The following is an 18,049-nucleotide window of genomic DNA, read 5'->3' as shown; positions in this document are numbered from 1 at the left end:
ACTACGATTATGCACTTTGTGCGTTGAACTTTAACTACGAGCTTTGATATACACAGCTTTGATATGAGTCTACCGATTTGACGCCTATCGGAACAAAGCGCACGATAAGCTTTTGTTTGTCGACGACTGACTATAACTGTCACTCGTGTTCTCTTGTCACATCTCGTAAAATACGCGATGTGGAAGTTGCCATCATTAATAAATAATTGCGACTGAAATGCAATAAAGGAATTTAAACAAAACTTAAAAGAGAAACATTGTAAATAAAATGATATATCGCAAACATTTCCACTTTATTATTACAGTTTAATCTCCGAAACATGTTGCTGACAGGGATCATAAAGCCATGGCTTCTTATCTCAAACTATGGTACATTTCGTGTAACGAAACAACTATATTACGTACACATACACACGAGTATAAATTCCCATGTAGGGCCGATAGCAGCCGAATCTATCTGCTCGATAGTAACCGCTATTACCACTATCGCATCCGCCGGTCGCTACAGATAACTGGACGATTGTACAACGTCGCCCAGTAATCTATTGTTCTAACTCTAAACCGCAAATAGGGATATTTGTAGGCAGCGCGGCGTGCGTTACGCGTAACGCTCGCTCCCGACGCCCAGACTTTTCCCAGACAGGCGATCTCGCAGCAATTCCTATGTCGACCATGTCATCAAACAGTTATTTGACACTACAAACTAAGTCCTGCCTCCTTCCAAGTTTCTCAGTAAACTGAATAACGAATGATGCGTACATAATCTACCTCGGCAAAATTGAGTTCTAGAATGGCATTCGATGTAATTATTTAGGTACGTGAGTATATTGTTCATTATTTTAACGCGATAATGTCGTCTAAGCTATTTCTACGCAATCTTAGATCTTAATTAAATCTCGATATCAGTGCAGTTACTTAAAGCTATATAGGTTTAATGAAAAATGCGCACAAATTATGTAGTCGATCAGTAAGTCAGTAAAACAATGTAAATTTTGCATGTGGTACAAATAAAAAGTGGAATTTTATCTCACGAACTAACGTGTAGCCTTATTAATTTGAATAATGTATTCAATAGGGCATTTGATATTGGTAAATATAGTAAAAATGGCTCGTAAACTATTAACTAAACTCATGCGCCTAACATGTTTAGCGCGTCGTCCGTGCGATGCATAGTAATTGCAGATAAAGCGCGTGGTACAAATATGGAGTGACAAGCGATTACTTTGCCTTTAAGTATTAATTTACTTGTTTAATCTTCTATCCCTGATGCATACTAATCAAGAATTTTCAATGTGCCGTACCATTTTCAACATAGCCTCATCTTTAATTAATAATTTACTTTTATTACGATCTCGCCGATATCGGTATATCAACTACCTACTTACTTTCTTCTTGACAGGTTCCTGTCACGTTTATTAGCTTAACTTTAGCATTTATTAGCTTTACAGTAGACTTTAGTTCATATTTTGAATAAATCTTAAAAGAAATAGGGCATGTTTATAAAATACCCCGCGGGCTTTAATACAAGTAATGTGCACCATGACCATATTTTTAATGGTGGCGTTGCATTCAGTGCAAGCAAACCACAAAAAGGAATAGCAAAAAAACAACAAATAATATGAATACAACTTAAAACAGTTAAACTGTTCAAACTATGTAAGTACTGAATAGTTCGCATTAGTCTATGAATGCTTGAAGAATTATTGAAATTCTTGTTCTAACTAGCTAATTGCTGCCTGTGAAATCCCTTGTATTATCAAACATGTAAATACATACACAGAGCACTTTGATTTATAATAGTACTGTTTATAAATTTATAATGAATTCAACCTAAATATGTACAGTTTAACTGCCTTTATTGACTGATTATTCATCCTGAAAATATTAATATTATGACAATTTGTGTGCTTCTCGCTTTAAAGTGTGCGGATACAATTCTAAGCAAGTAATGCAATATTTTAAGCACCAAGTTAATTAAAGGAAAATACAAGATTACCTAGCAAACCTAAGATAAAACACCTAGATTAATAATTCCTAGTAAAATTTAAATTCTGAAAACAGTAGCTCCGCTACCTCCCGTCACTTGCGACTAATGTAGATTTTGCATATTAATAAAATAAAAAAATTGAATTGTCATTTCTTTATTCATCTGTGCGTTTCAACCGCCTTGCTACTGCCTAATTATGCATGTTGGTTATGACGAACATGATATATGATGACTTTGTGCTAAGAATTCGATATCGACTAAGGAATTCAATTCAAGTACCGATATGGTAAATGATTTATAGGCTTATGACATGGTGGTAATTTTATGAGAGTCTTGAAAGTGGGGTACTTTTTACCAGACTAAATTATTCTTAATTAGAATTTGACTGTTTAAATAAAATAGGTCTTAGGAATTAAAAAGGCTAATTATAGTATTAATTAGCCAACTCAAATATAGGCACAAAAAAATGTCTTATTAAACGCTACGTTAAATATTCGATAAGCAAATGAGCCTCTAACCACGCATCACCCAAATATAAATCATGACGATTGATTCCTATATTTCGTAGACAATTGCTAAATTGGTGGTGATGAAAGATAGTCTTAAAGCCTGGGGTTACGGTGTCAATTGTCGACGTGAGATGACTTAGCCATAACCGCCTCACGCCCCACTAAAACGTCCATTAATCAGTAGCACAGATTCTAAATATAGCCACTTATGCTATCGGCAATCCGAGCTTCTGATGTCAGCACATGAGGAATTGTGTCGCAGAAGGGACGCCAAGGACTCGCTGCTTCGAGAAGGTTACCAAGTTCAAGCAAACCTTTTTTATCGAATAGAACTGTCTACTAAGGAAATGCTATATATAGAAGGAACTAATTATAATAAACTCATAATAAATGCGATCACTTTTATAACTATTAAGATAGCCACATTGAACTGCCTTCTGTGTTTTCTTACACCTGTTGATACTAAATAATTTCCCGTAACAAACGCGATACATTCCATACAAACAAACAAAAACCGTGAAGAAAAAACCGACATTTGAAATTGTAAACAAACGTATATCGTTTGACTACATGTCGAACAAAAACCCGCTCTAATCCTACGCCTCTCGTATTAATTAGAAGGCACACTCACAACTCATTTGTCTCGCACTAACACTGTGTTGGTGACATCACAAGATAAATCTTCTATTTGACATCTCAAGAGGATAATCTGTATAAATATTCAAATTACCTAACTAATGTGCATAAATAGCTAAAAGTTTGGGCTTAACAATTTTTCACAATGAAGAAAAATAACGTCGTTTATAACTAAAGAATCTAACGCTTGGGTGTGGATACGATGCTCAAGTATTACAATAAAACGGACAAAGAGAAAGTCGTGATCGATCGTCTCTTTACTAGAGGTGTGTCAAATGTACAAAAATGTGACAAAACCGAAGAAAATTTAATCCCTTTTATACTTAATAGCTTGGAATATTTTGCAAATACGATTTTAGATGCAGGGGCTTGAACTGTTTTGACTTTTGACTTCGAAACGCATTCGTTATTTTTAAAAACTGTGGGCGTATCTAAAAGACCGGCTTCGTGTTTGATAGTGAGACTAAGTATGGTGATTGGTGGTCTAATAGAAATATGAGGTGGAACTGTGTTGTGGTAATTATATAGATATTGCAAGCGATACCCGACTAATTGTAGGCACCTAGGAGGCGACGCGCGACCAGTTTTTGTTGGTGTTAACAATGTAAGCGGTATAGTGATGTCGAAGATAAATAGACAGGAATAATAAAGTAAACATATCGTTTTGGTATTTGAAAAAAAGGAATGTGTTTACAGCTAAAAGCTTCATAATTTTAACTAATTCCATGTCCTTAAAAATATACTGTTATCGCAAAGCCTGAAATGTGCATTTGAGATTGTGTCTAAGATTGTAACGATAACCTAAGCCCTATAAAGTATACCACACGCTATAAACCGATCTAAGACGAAGCGATTAAAGGCACAAGTACACCTACAACATAAACATTAGTTTTCTGAAAACTACAGTTTACTATGAATTTTCACGTTCTTTCAAATTAAACAGTTGTTTTAAGAAAACTGACGCTTATGATCGCGGTGGACTTCAGCCTGTATCGGAACGCAGCGAAAATAGTAATACATATTTAGTTGCGTTCACATTTTATTGTTCGGCGGGTGGGTAGCGGCCTGTGTCGCCCCGGATCCACGGATATGGGCACAGGTCCCGATTAGACGCTACTTTTATATCTATTGTTCAAGGATTTGAGTAGCTTTTTATATATTTTTTTACTCTGGACAACAAATTAAAAATTAGTGATCTGATAAGCAAGGGATGTCGCAAAAAGGAAAGCGGAAAGCTTAATCTAGAAGACAGCATTGCAATATTCGATTGAAGATAAAGTATGAAGTTTAGTTTAGGCTCAATTCGTTAACTGGAAAATTACTCCCAACATAATATGTATAGGTACCTCGTCGACACATGAAAAACCACTGAAATTATCACCAAACATTCATCACCAAGCAAAACTTTAGAAAAACAAACGAATTCCCAAAAATTCCCAACTCCAGAAGACTTCGCGCCAAAATTTTATTTAAGTATTATAATATCAATAAAAAGCTCATCGTATAATCCGTCCCATCGCGAACACAAGGACATTGCATAAACAAGCGTGTGTATGTGTGCGTGTGCGTGTACGCATGTGGGTAGCTTAATGATAGCGGGCTTCCGTCGCGTCACACCTGAGGGATTGTAACCGCCATCGGGTTATAGATACCTACACCCCTCACCCCTTAACGCGACGCATTGTGCGTGGAATTGCTTGAGTGGATAAAAGAACTAGCGATTTTTTGTTTCATACTTTAAATATGGTTTATTTAGTTAGACGATTGATCGATTTAGACACACTATATTGCAAACTTAAAATTGCTTTCTATTGCTAAAAGTCTACAAACCAAAATAAAAAGAATAAAATGTATATAATTACTATAGTCTGTTTTTTAATTTCGTAGACTAAACTGACATTACGAGTGTGGTCAGTTTATTGCAATTTTTTAGTGATGTGGCACAACCGAAACGTACCGTTAATAAAATCAAGTATCGTTTTTTATAATACGTTATCCTAAAATAATGTGTTTATATAAGCCTTTTCACTATCACTAGCGAATTTGTTTGTTTATTTATTGCTAGGAAGGTATTATATGCTCTTTGATGCAGTTTATGCAGCTCTTTGAACAATGACAGACATAAAAATCATAATTGGCCCATTCATTTTATTATTAAGAATTCAATATAACTGTGTCTATAGATAAACCAACTTTTCATCTTCATCTATAGCAGAGCCCCATCGTGGTTTTTCTAAAGAAAAACTGTTGTTAGTCTTTCTTAGAAACTAGGTATTGACAATTACTTGGACATTTAATATTGTTGTTTTACACACGATTCGTGACAATATAAACGTTAACTTCACAACAAATGAACTGCTCAAATATAACTCAATGACTTAATAACGGTTCAGTCTTGAACTCGAAACAATGCAATCCTAACAACTTTCCTATTGCAACAAGAATGAGGTATGTGATTAAAAATACTCATTACAAACGATTGTCTATGAATGTTGATGACTTGCTAAACCAGTAGCAAAATAAGCGTTAATTGCTATCATTATCTAATCTAATGATTATTACTTTTAGAGTGGAACCATGCACTCTAGTCACGTTTAATCTATGACACAAATAACTTCGCTTAGATATAAACGATCCTTCAGAAACCTTTTCAAATCTAAAGCTGAAAACATCGGTTATGTGATTACATTATCCACTCTATATATTTCCTTGAGTGACACGTTGAACGAATTACGCACGAACACAAAGACGCTCACAGCTAAAAGGAAAAAGTTCAATTAATCCTAATTTGCTCGCTGAGATTAAGTACGCGATAACCGGCATTCTATACGAACCCTTTACTTACTTCCCGGCCCTCTATTCACATTTAAGCCGCTTTAAAAAGCCGTAGACTTCGACAAACAAGGGACTTATAAAGCGTAACGGACTAAGAATTGTTCCCAAGAAATGCATCAATTCAGATTAAATCGCGCAACTCGGTAATTTAGGGATCGATATAAAATAAATATCGATAAACATCTACGGAGTGCGCCGATACATATACGAATGGGGTCGATACGATCAATGACCGGTCATCGATACATTTGCTATTACAATAGATCAGTCAACTCTAGCCAGCTAATTAAGTATGCCAGTGACAATGATCGGGTCGGTACCCCATCAAGAACTGCATAGTTTTTTCCATCGTTCAACAACATGCAAACTACATTGAAAATTATTTCCCTCTTAATTAGTAAATACATTTGCATAAACAAGCGCTGGCCATCCCATACTAGGACGATCATTATTATAATTATTGTACTTTTTTTCTCGCGAAAAACTTACGCTGTGTAACGGTCAGTCCTGTCGATGTTAATCGCCAACGCATCCGCCGATAAATCGATAAACAAGTCGCGCGACTGTGACGAGTTTCCCAACTACCCGCAAATTATAATCGTGCCGCTACTGTTTTCACAGTAGACAACGGAGCTTTGATTGTTGTACGTTCGATGAGAGCGTTTTGCGAGATCGTCGGCCGATAGGGCGAGGCGGGCGGCGAATTAATTACTTAATACCGATGCGTGAGTAAATGTATGCAATTTCTAACGCAACTCCCTGTAATTACAATTTTTTTCGTTTACTCCATGATAATAATTTTTTGAAAGCTTATCTATCGTCGGTGCTCATGAATCGTAACGCTATTTACACTTTCGCATGAAATAACATTAGCGTCCGAGTGAGCTAGATCGGAATCACCGGCCTTATTAAACCACATACTTACGCTGCACTTTAAAATGTAATATCAATTGCGTGCGGTCAAAAACTTCGTTATTACTTTCCGTTTGTATCCGCAACTTCCTCCACCAAAACAATTATTACAATCGAAAAAACCGTGCTCCGTAATGGTGTGCGTGGGAGTGCACGACAAGTGGCGCGTACGCACACATGATAACGTTTTCATTGCACGCATGTCTTTGTTACAGTTGCAGATGTTATCAGAAGCGTTAAATTCATTACCCGAACTTATCTGCATAGATAGTTATACTTAATACCCCATTAACGATATTATGCATTACCATGAAGTAAAAATACAGTTTATGGTGTTGTGTTGTTGCCCCGTATTCTCGCAAAAATACAATAAAAACTGTGGAAAACAGAGTTGCATACATAACGTGTCTGGTGTATTAATATTTATTTGCATAGACAATGGATTACTAATATAACGTTTACATAGGGTTGGGTGTGCGTGTGTGCTGTCAGTGAGTGATGCGTTTGGGTGTGTGGGTGCTTCCGTCATTTCCCTGCGCGGGAGTCGATCGCAATGATTGCTCACGCGTTTCGCATCACTCACCCCCACCGGAGGGATAACTCGTTCACATACAATTTACATGCGCCTTATTATGCAGTTGTTTTTTGTGTGACATAAAATCGATAATCTAATAGGCTCGCAACCGGAACATTCGTGTTAATATTACATGAGCAGATTATAGTGATAAAGATTAATGGTGGCTATTGTTCTATGCGAATAGATTTAAAACGGAACATAGTTACTGCGCACACATTATAACTAGAGTAGCTAATTCAAATGCGTCGGATCAATAAGTAGCAATGAAATGAAAATAACTAGCTATTCATTGTATCCCTATACGCCAAAAATGTATACATCCATAAAGCAACATTGCAGTAAAATAAAATAAAAGTTTAATGAGTCACAAAGCCATAATTATGATCGTGTAACGAGCCCTTGACGACACTCATCTATTCTATGAAAAAGGACTATAGGAACAAACCGCGGCCGGTGCGTTCGGAACAGTTGAGCCGCACATGTGCTGGGCGTGTCTCCACGCACCACTGCACCCTCCCCATTGTTTATCCCACGATTAAAACCAATTCAAATACTAACTCTCACTTCAAAATTAAACTCTAGTAGTGTAGAGTCTCTACAGACCCTTTGTTTTAAACACAATACACGCACTTAGCCCGGCATAGCGTAAACCACGGACCTTTATAATGATGCCACAAATATGCAGTGACGCGATTCAAGAAATCGTAATTTTAACTGCAAAATAACGATCGGATAATTAGGTACGAAGTTATAGGAATTTCCGGCGACAACTTTCTGTTGTTTTATCTTTCGCATATATCGCGATCGTAAATGTATGCGACTGTTTTCCATATTCAGCCACATAAAGCGTTTCGAGATTCGTATCAGCCACGATGAGAATTTTCCGAAATTCAAAATGGGAAATTAAAAAAAAGCTAATTGAAGTTAGTGCTCACAAAGAAAATTTTTGAAGTTCACAGTCACAGTAGTCGCGTAGTTTTGCTAAGCATGGATTAAAAGTGGGGCGTTGGGGCTCTTCAGGCTGCGCCGGCGCAAGCGACAGCTGACGTCGCGTTGTGTGACCAAAAGAGCTTTAAAATAATTAAACAAGCTATTGTACACAATAACACGGTGGCTAATATCAGTGAATAGCAATCTTTGAGTTATTTTCGGTTGAGGACCACTTCAATTTTCTTTGTTATCACATTAATTGCTCTATACATATTTTAGTACTGAAATTGAAAGGATAAAAAACAATTTGAATTTCTGATTCGCAAATTGAAGTCTGTATAATTGAAGATTCTTCGAAAGTATGCAACATCGTAAAGGGGTAAAGGAAGTTAAAACTATAATTTTCGTGATAAACCAGTTGCTATCAAATTTCATCGATACAAGCAATGAAAAAAGTCAGATTATAAACATATCGTGCAGACATTATTTACGCATACTTTATCGTCAATCAATAATTAATATCTCGAGGCTCGACGGGTGAGACGCTCCCGAATTTCGCGGAGAATGATGAGGAGATCGCGTTCGCGTAATCGAACCGGCAAAAAATAAAAAATGAAGCAAATACGAAATACTCCATTACTGGAGTCGCTACAGCCGGCCGTCGAGACGATTTCATGCAAATAAAATTGTTACGAAAATAAGACGTCATTGTCGATAACACTCTCATCAAGTCCAATCTATAGAATCTAGACAAGGCGCTTTTTGTTCGTATTTGATTTCAGATGAGTATTTCTTATAGATTATTCCGTCTAGACACGTATTGTTGTCCGAGCGATTGACGAACGGTCGATTTTGACGTATCTCACACCGTCATTGTTCCGTTGGACTAGTAATAATAGAAAACCGTTGTGCTCGCCTGTTACAGATCTGGATAAACAATCAATCTTGATCATCAGCTGGGTTAGATCGCCAATAATGTTAAAGCTTTCGCGGATAAAAGGTGGTCGCTCCAAAAAGTGTAGCGTCGGTCGTGTCCACTGCACTTGTGTCTCAGTGCTCGCACATTGTGTATGCAGGGCGCGGCGGCGCGGGCCACGTCAGCTATTTGCTCGTGTCCAGAGGGCTAAACCATTCAAGGCTAAGGCGGGGGCCAGTTTTGGCTGTTTTCGACTTGATCCGCCACTCGGACACCCATCCGACGGCCCGCAACTCCGACCACTTGCCATTCCTTCGGCAATCCTTAAATAACGAGACAATACCTTCAATTAAATTTCTCGTCATATTTTATGGATTTCTTATTGCCACTATCAGAATTTTATGCGATAATATTCTCAATTATATTTTCTCTCAAATTCCAAAATCACAAACATTAATTGCTGCCAATTGAACAACGAATAAAAAATTCATTCTAATAACAAGTTTTATTCATTGAAATAACAATTATTGTTTTAGAAACAATAATTGGTTTCCATGCTACTTATCTACTACATACACTAAGTACATAAATTACACTGCCTCATTGCATTAGTAATTGAGTGATTACCGAATTAATTCTCCACCGTAGCGCGAGTGAGTAGTAATCTTTAGTAGAGTTTGCACAGATCCCACGAGAGGTAAGCTCTCCCCGCCCATTATTAATTGCACTCCTCAGGTGCGGAGATTATCCTTATTAGGCCGCAGACACACATGCATTTCCATACGCGTCTTTACACTTCTACTTGGAAATTCCACTTTAAATCTACTCCATCTCACATTCAGTCGCCATAAAAGACTTTATTTCGTAACCCAGAAACGTACCTATTACCGAGAAAATGTTTGTTAAGATACAATCTCATTTACGTTGTTAATCATGCAACATAAGTAAATAAAAGGTATCAATCCATTGTAGTAGAACAACCGTATCATTTCAATTACGGTAAGCGAATAATCAAATGCAATACACCTTTCATTTTGACGGATTAGGCAACTAAAGCTTGCCTTACAATAACTTGTAAACGGTAGCATATTAGAAATTGTGAAACTGAAATTAAAAACGTAGTGTATTGTGTGGCAGCGTAGCCTGCGCGGGCGACTGCGGGCCGACTGTAATTGTGCGCGCGCGCAGATTATCAGAAGCAAGTGCGTTCGATAACGCATGCGCACGAACGCGTGTTATTAAATTTATTCCTTTTTCGCCAGAATCTGCATAATGAGGGGGGCAAAAAAAACACGTAATCGCTAGAGTGAGCGTCGCCTTACCTTGGAGAAAGGCGGGCAGCGGCCACTCTTTGTCTGATATGTTCAGTATAATGAATATTTAAGGAGTAGCCGAGCACCCGCATTGCTATTTTATTTTTGTATTATTATGGAAACACCAGACGATTACAGACGATTATTTCTTGTCAAAGCGTGGCATCGTTTTCGAAGGGACTCCGGTTGAGTATTAACGCTGGTTTGTGGCTACTTATGTATTATTATTAAATACCGATATCATGATCGCCTACAGCAGCGGGGATCCTCTCACGTCAACATACTTATGCACGTAGGCGTTGGCCACGATTTGCACGCACCCTTAACTCAACCCAGGGGCGGATTTAAGCGCGGACATTCGAGTACTGCTCTGAAAAGTTCTGTTATGCGTATTTTTTGTATTTACACACTGGTTGTTAGCCTACGAGCTGTAATTTAATGAAAAAAAAATACATTATTCATTTATAAACCTTCAAAATTATGAGTAAGTACTTGCTATAAGGATAATAAGTTAAAATTGAAAGCTTCCACCAAAATAATCAAAAACATCTTATTGCCACTTAAGGATACGTTATGTCGGTAAACTGCATTTGCAAGCTCCTAATTCGACCCTGTCAGCCCTGGGCTACCGAAATTCCACATTTAAGCGTCCGTACTCGTCTTTATTCAGTTTCTTTTCATAAAAGGATAGTAGTTAGGTATTAATAAGAAAATGAGAGCCCAAAGAACAGTAACATGTAATTTTAGGAAACGCATTGAACAAAAACTGGCTTTGACATAATTCCAGTCACGATTAAGATGACAATGTCTTAATACGAAATTTCTCATGAAATACGACACAAGCAGTAACTCATAATTCTCGAACGTCATTACTCAGAGCAATTTCTTAAAGATATGCCTATAATGATCTGATGTCCGTGAGAAGTTTACGTTGTAACAGGATCGAAGGAGCAGCAAAAAAGTGCAGCGCGTGTCGTAGTCAGCGGTCCAGCAAGTAGCCAGTAATTTATGGTTAGTTTTTGGCTGCGCCAACGCAATGCGGCCTCGCGGCTTTTCGCAGCGCCCCGCGCCCCTCGCCCCCGCCCTCACCCGGTCACAGACCTCGCGTCATTCCGTCAATCTCAACTACTTATCCGTCCGCGTCGATCCCTTATATTAATCATTTTTTTCTCTCAAAAAACGAGCGTAATAAAGATCCTATCGAGTCCCCTGCAGCTCGGCACGTCGTGCGCCCGCTTTCGAAACTTCAGAATTGACAAACTGACAAATAAATATCGCAACTGATACTTATTAAAGCATGTATTATTGACTATAAACTGGTTCATTGTGCTGCCAAAATTAATCTCGGAGCTTAGCTACGTCACAAAGGCAGCGTGCCGGCGTGTACGGTGGCTATTACAGACACCACATTATAATTACCTTTTTAAATAGTTTTTTCAGCCGGTGTCGATATTAAAACGTCAATGTAAATAACTTGTTAGCCGCAATCTCATTTCTGAGCGATTGGATATTACAATAGTGTACGTGATTTGAGAAAGGTAACGGTGTCGCTGCTTTATCCGCGAGATGGAGCCTATTACCGGCGACGTAAACGGCGCGAGCGCAGCGCGTGCCGCCCGCGCCTCATAGCCCAGCATACACTTAGATTATTTTATGAGGCGGCGAAAAAATATCCAATCAATTGTGCTAGCGGCTGCGCATCGGTAAGTAATGTTCATTTCACGGAACTCATGATCAATGACCTTTCTCACGCTGCGACAAAATGTATGGAAAATGAACTTAGCTTTATCAAATTTTGATATGATATGAAAAAAAATTGTCGGCTGTCAAATAATGGGGAGGTGTCGGTGTAACAGGCTCCAAAAAGAGAACGTTAGCGCGTGGTGCTGTAATTAGGTTTAGTCCGGCGCATTGTGTCGACTCCAGCGCAAATTGAACCACGGAATATTTCACCTGACACACCGTACGTGTCTAATTGCACGGATTATTTATCTTCTAAAACCTCTCAGCAGTTTTTGTTGCGTAGTGGCACGCGCCCACTTTCTATGTAGCCGACTATAGACGTAATTGTGCTTATACCCTTTTTTATTTCGTTTTCGAAACATCTAAGTCATCATCTGGAATCAGTAACGGTCTACCAAAATGTTTTCTTATACATTCCCAGTACTTATTAGATGTTCGTACACGTATCGGCAAACAATGGGGACGCTGCATGTTAATTGAACTAGATGTAGCGGAAAACGAGATATAGGTAAGTAATTGTGTGAAATTCTTTGCTACGAATATACTTACAAAAAAAACGGAATGCAGGTGCAGTTCTTATTTCAGTATCTATTTTCAAAATATTGGACAGTTACTTTCAGACGCACAATTTTTAATGACTTAAAAATAACCATTAAGCTATTATTGCTTTTAAAATAAAAGCTGAATAGAATAGGCAACACAACTATTCTATGAACAGTAAGTATTAACAATAGAACTAGAATAAACGAACTACCGACTTAACCCATAACAACCAAATCAACTCTATCGATCTATCTATTCATCGCTACACTTTACAAGCTTACTAAATCATATTTTTTTTCACTTCGATAAAAAACCACAACAATAGTACGACCGCGGTGAAATTCTTTAGTTTTTTAACGCACATTGCCTATAGCTATACACATTATGGTAATCACTTTCACCCATTAATTGCAATAAGAGCTGACTTTTTACTGATATAATCAACTGTATGATCGGAATCGATTTTAAAAATCAATCATAGCACACATTATTATCAAAGTTGGCCAGAACGGAGGCGTAATGCGCGATAACACCAATACGTGGCGAGCGTAAGCTAGTTATCGCTTCAAACAATAATCCGCGATAATGGATTAGCGCACTCGGCGAATATTTATAAACATCACTATCGTTTTATTCGGTAAAAGTCGTATCCGAGTTACATTTCATCGATTATAACTGACACGCTTTAATAACTACGGACATTACGTTTTCAATGATAAAGAAACTGTTCCTTTATATTCTTTTTTTTTCTATTTGATTTGTGGTTTTACCCAACCATGTTACGCGTTTGTTTGATCTATCGATATAATGACTAGAGCTTATTGTGTTGTAATCTAGTTTCACTTACCCCGTTCGAAGTGTAATACATCATTTTCAAGTTATTGTTGACTTCAAATTATATTCTGCAACTGTAGATTAAAATATTGCTTAACATTTCATGACAGCTCAGTTAAACGGTATTGACACAAACACTTGAAAATACTAACATAATAGAAGTGATAAAAGAATATTGAATGAAAAACTGATTACTAAAATCGTATCGTGGTCTTAGGCACGTGTTTTCACAACAAAGCCTCACATTGGAATAGCCTTAATGTGCAGTGACCACGGCTAACGATAGATTTCAAATTACTAATAAATAGATCAAGATTCTTTATAGTTAAAAATGTATATAGTTCGTAGAGTCTAATTTGATTCGCGTAACATAACGCTGACCGCAGAAAACCAGTTCACCAATGACTTTCGTAGTTAAATTGTTATTTAAGTAAACCATAATCAGTATAGATTGCAAGATAATGATAGAATATTGATAACAGTAGGAACGTTACTTAGGTACATTTTATCCATCGTTACAGTGATGCAATTTATAACTTGCTGACTAAACTATTGCAATGTGGATGACGCGAATTTGCAAATGGGATTTTTGGATGAGAATAATACGGATTTAAGTAGGATTAAAAATCTTAAAATCTAATGAGGATCAGCGTTCGCGATCAGATTTCTCCCGTCTCCTGTGGAAATTATTTTGCGCAACCAGATAAGAAGTAGTTTAGTAGTTATAGCCTTCCTTGATAGATAAGCTCTCTAACTGAGTTGCTGGAAATTTTGAAATATTTTTTCAAATTGGTCCAGCAATTCCTGAGATTACTTAATTACTTTTAAGTTCAAACCTACACATTCTTCAGCTTTGTAATATCAAGTGCAGATGAAAAGACATGAAATAATTCAATCACAAAAGAACATCAGATAAACATTTTTAAATTATAATGTAAGTGTAGTCCCCGTTTTTGGTCTTTTTCTAACGGGAACTTAAACACCGATTAGTAAATCAGGGTCGAAGGCCTTCTCAATAGAATTTAGCTTCGCATCTGACTGCAATAAACAACAGTCACAGTTTAAAAGCCGTAGATAATTTAATCATTGTGAATTTGAATTGTACAAAGCAGTATTAGCATCTATCTGGGCCCTTAACACAAAAACTAGTGCACAAGTAATAAGTCGTTATTCTCGTTTTAAACACTGCATTCTTTTGTCCCCTGTGATTGGGTAAAAAATAACCCATTCTCCTTTTCCTGTAAATAAACGGTAATCATACCGGATTTCTTCAGATGTAGGTACCTATGTGGCAATACGTCGTGAGTTTCCCTGTGGGCATTTTTTTCTGCAATGCAGTGTATTATGATTGCGCTGTGTCTGTATGGATGGATTTTGGCAATCTCATTAATCTAAAACTTGGGGTTAAAGTAACTTAATTACCAATAAAAATAATACATGAAAAATTAAGTTTGGTCTAGAGAAAAGGAAATTGGCCGTATAAATATTTGCACTGAATCATCTTCAAGTGCAAAACTTGAAAATTCAATAGGGTAGTTTCCAGGGTCGAAATAATGAAATAATATTTAGTCCGCTTTTTAGATAATCAAAAAATATTGGATACGTATTTTTTCTTTTTTTAATTAAACATAAAATGACAAAGATAATACACTTCAAAAATTAGGAGTGGGGGCCTTTTACGTCACAGTGTCCTGAAAATTGTAGCAACTTGTGACGTCACACTCAACTTTAACACGCTATATCTTAACAAGTTCTGATCCAATTTAAAAAAGAAAAAATACGTATCGCTTAATTTTGGACAATCTACAAGACGGACTAATTATTATTTTTTAGGAAACTAGCCTATTATACTTGAAACAGACAAAGTCCAAGTCGGAGGTATTTTCCCAGTCTTAGAAACTTCCTTCTGTGTAGGAATTAGTTCCTCTCCTTCTCTCAGTCAGATAAAAATTCCCACTGCACGTGAACAAAAATAATCATTTACAAACAAAACCTACGATTACTTTTCTAACTACGGCAGAAAACTAATCAATTGATTAAAGAGTCAATAGAATGTATTAGATTATCGTTTATTAAGTTTCACTGTAATTGCTGATATGCGGAGAAAAACCTGATTTTAATTATAAAGGTAGTAGCTATGATTTAGAATATTGAGTATCGATAAATGAAACTAGGAAATAATCGATATGATTTACAAGAAAAACTTCGTGTGTAAGTTATAACTTTTTTTCTACATTTTATTGAAAAATATTTAGCGTTCTTTATGGCCAGCGTACCTAATAAATTTAACAGATAAAATCGATGTCATTTTATTGCCTTATGCAAAACATCAGTAATTGCTCATTGTTTAAGTAAATTGTGCATAATTGACAAAGTTTTACAAAAATTCAAATTTCTTTTGCAATTCCCGACTTTGCGATTAAGAATAAGTTTGAGTTTAACAATAATGATAACCGAATAATTTTCAGTTGTCAAATCGCTATTTGACCAATGTGGGGCAAGTATACGGCTGGTTATGGTTTGTTTAATGGTGTAAGTCACCCAAAGTATTCTCCTATCAACTCGAGTCTTTTGAAACAAATGGAAAATTATAGAATATTGATAATAAGTAATAACATTGCGCACGCGAACACTTGTTAGTTTTTTACGTTATATTATTTCCTAATACTTGTAAGTTTACGGATTATTAATTGATTTCCCCGTGACCAGAAGCGAAGTAATGAGTTTTAAATGAGCTAATGTTGACTTGTTTCAATTTCTTCATCCAATAAAAATTGACGATAATTTGTCAAACAACTACTGCTGATTTGAATACCAGTAATAGACGCGATTAGAAAAAGATCTCAGAGATGATTGTTGGTTTTAATTACTATCGAGGTAATTAAATGTTATTAGAGAGGCCTTCAGTTGTATTAGTGTACAGTAGCTGCATTATGGCATATAATTACTCAGTTAACCATTCCAAAGATTACTAACGCAGTTTAAGGACTTGTTTACTTATCCCATCGTTTGAACTAACCTATGGACCTATTATGCCTTCTTAAGCTTTCCTGTAAATCATTATCTGGCATTAAGCTCACTCATAATTACGTACGCGAAATAAAGGCACTAATTAAGTATATAACACGCGTCATTTGTATGGATTTCACATATAAGCCAGACGAAATTCCGATAAACTGTAAATCAATGGGTCCCTTCAAAAGGAACCGTGGCTTTAGTCCGGATAACGTTACATCCGACACGACCGCTGCTTATTCATATGAAAGTCATTCAAAAATCTCCCTTGTCACCAAGGAATAAAGTCTATGACATCATCATCGAAGCTTATGTAAGTTGCTTATCAGTTAACAAACTAATATTAAAAACAAAAAAGTTAATGACGTTTTAGCGTCGTCAACAACGCGTCAAATATTATCTGTAATCTATAAAAAAAGAAAAAGGAGGACGTGGTTTTATCACATAAGGGGCGGAGGGTTAATTATGATAATCAAATTTTTATGATAATTGATAAAAATACATATTTCCGTATGTAGGTGTGATCAGTTACGTTTGCATTTTTCCAAAACTATGTAGGTATTTTTCTGACACGAATGTGTCAAATCAAATATTTGTACTGTATTTTTTTTTTCAGTCCGATCCTTGTAAATGAATGCGAACAAACTTCATTGATCCTTTCATAAAAGGATCAATGAAGTTGTATTTGTCCGTCTATTCATAAATAGACGGACAAATACAACTATTTTGACTTTGAACAGTATGAAAAACTGCAATATTAGCCAGTTTCTTAATGTTGAATTAAGTTTGTAGGTTCTGATTTCTTCTAACGCCAACGCTACTTATTTTTTCTTATCTTTAATGTCATCTGGCGTTCTCATTTTATTGTATTCTTTTTACTTCTCTATTTAATAAATAGCTTTTACTTCTTCATTTCTACATTATCTTACTTCTTCAGGTTCTCCGTCTCAAATATTACACAAATATTTAGCAGTGTAGTCAATTGTTTTATCTATTATATCATAATAGGTTTGTTCTGCGACCTTGCTGAAATATCGATAGAGTACCTATTGTCTTACCTCCTATATACGCTAGTATATAGTGCGTTCATTTTCAATGCTAATGAATATTTGTTATCTAGATAAACTTGGGTTATTGTCTGTCGATTAGGAATGCTAGAAACTGCTTCAAGTTACTCAAGTGCTCACGTTTTCATAATCATGCGAGTTGACAAAATTTTCATTTAATTAACATGTCGGTTAGGGTTAAAGCTATATTTGTGATAAGAGCGGGGAAAAACAATATCGTTTTAAATACAGT

General features: G+C 36.4%; 1 protein-coding gene across 2 annotated transcripts in view; it reads right to left on the bottom strand.

Annotated features, from left to right (window-relative positions):
- Positions 1-18,049, bottom strand: part of LOC110383794 (homeobox protein dve-1) — a 69,266-nt gene that overhangs the window by 50,464 nt on the left and 753 nt on the right. The gene's annotated exons all lie outside the window — the stretch shown is intronic.

This window comes from Helicoverpa armigera, chromosome 3, assembly GCF_030705265.1.
Source record: "Helicoverpa armigera isolate CAAS_96S chromosome 3, ASM3070526v1, whole genome shotgun sequence".
Lineage (NCBI taxonomy): Eukaryota > Metazoa > Arthropoda > Insecta > Lepidoptera > Noctuidae > Helicoverpa > Helicoverpa armigera.
Note: the sequence above shows the minus strand (reverse complement) of the source record. Positions and strands in the feature narration are given on the sequence as shown.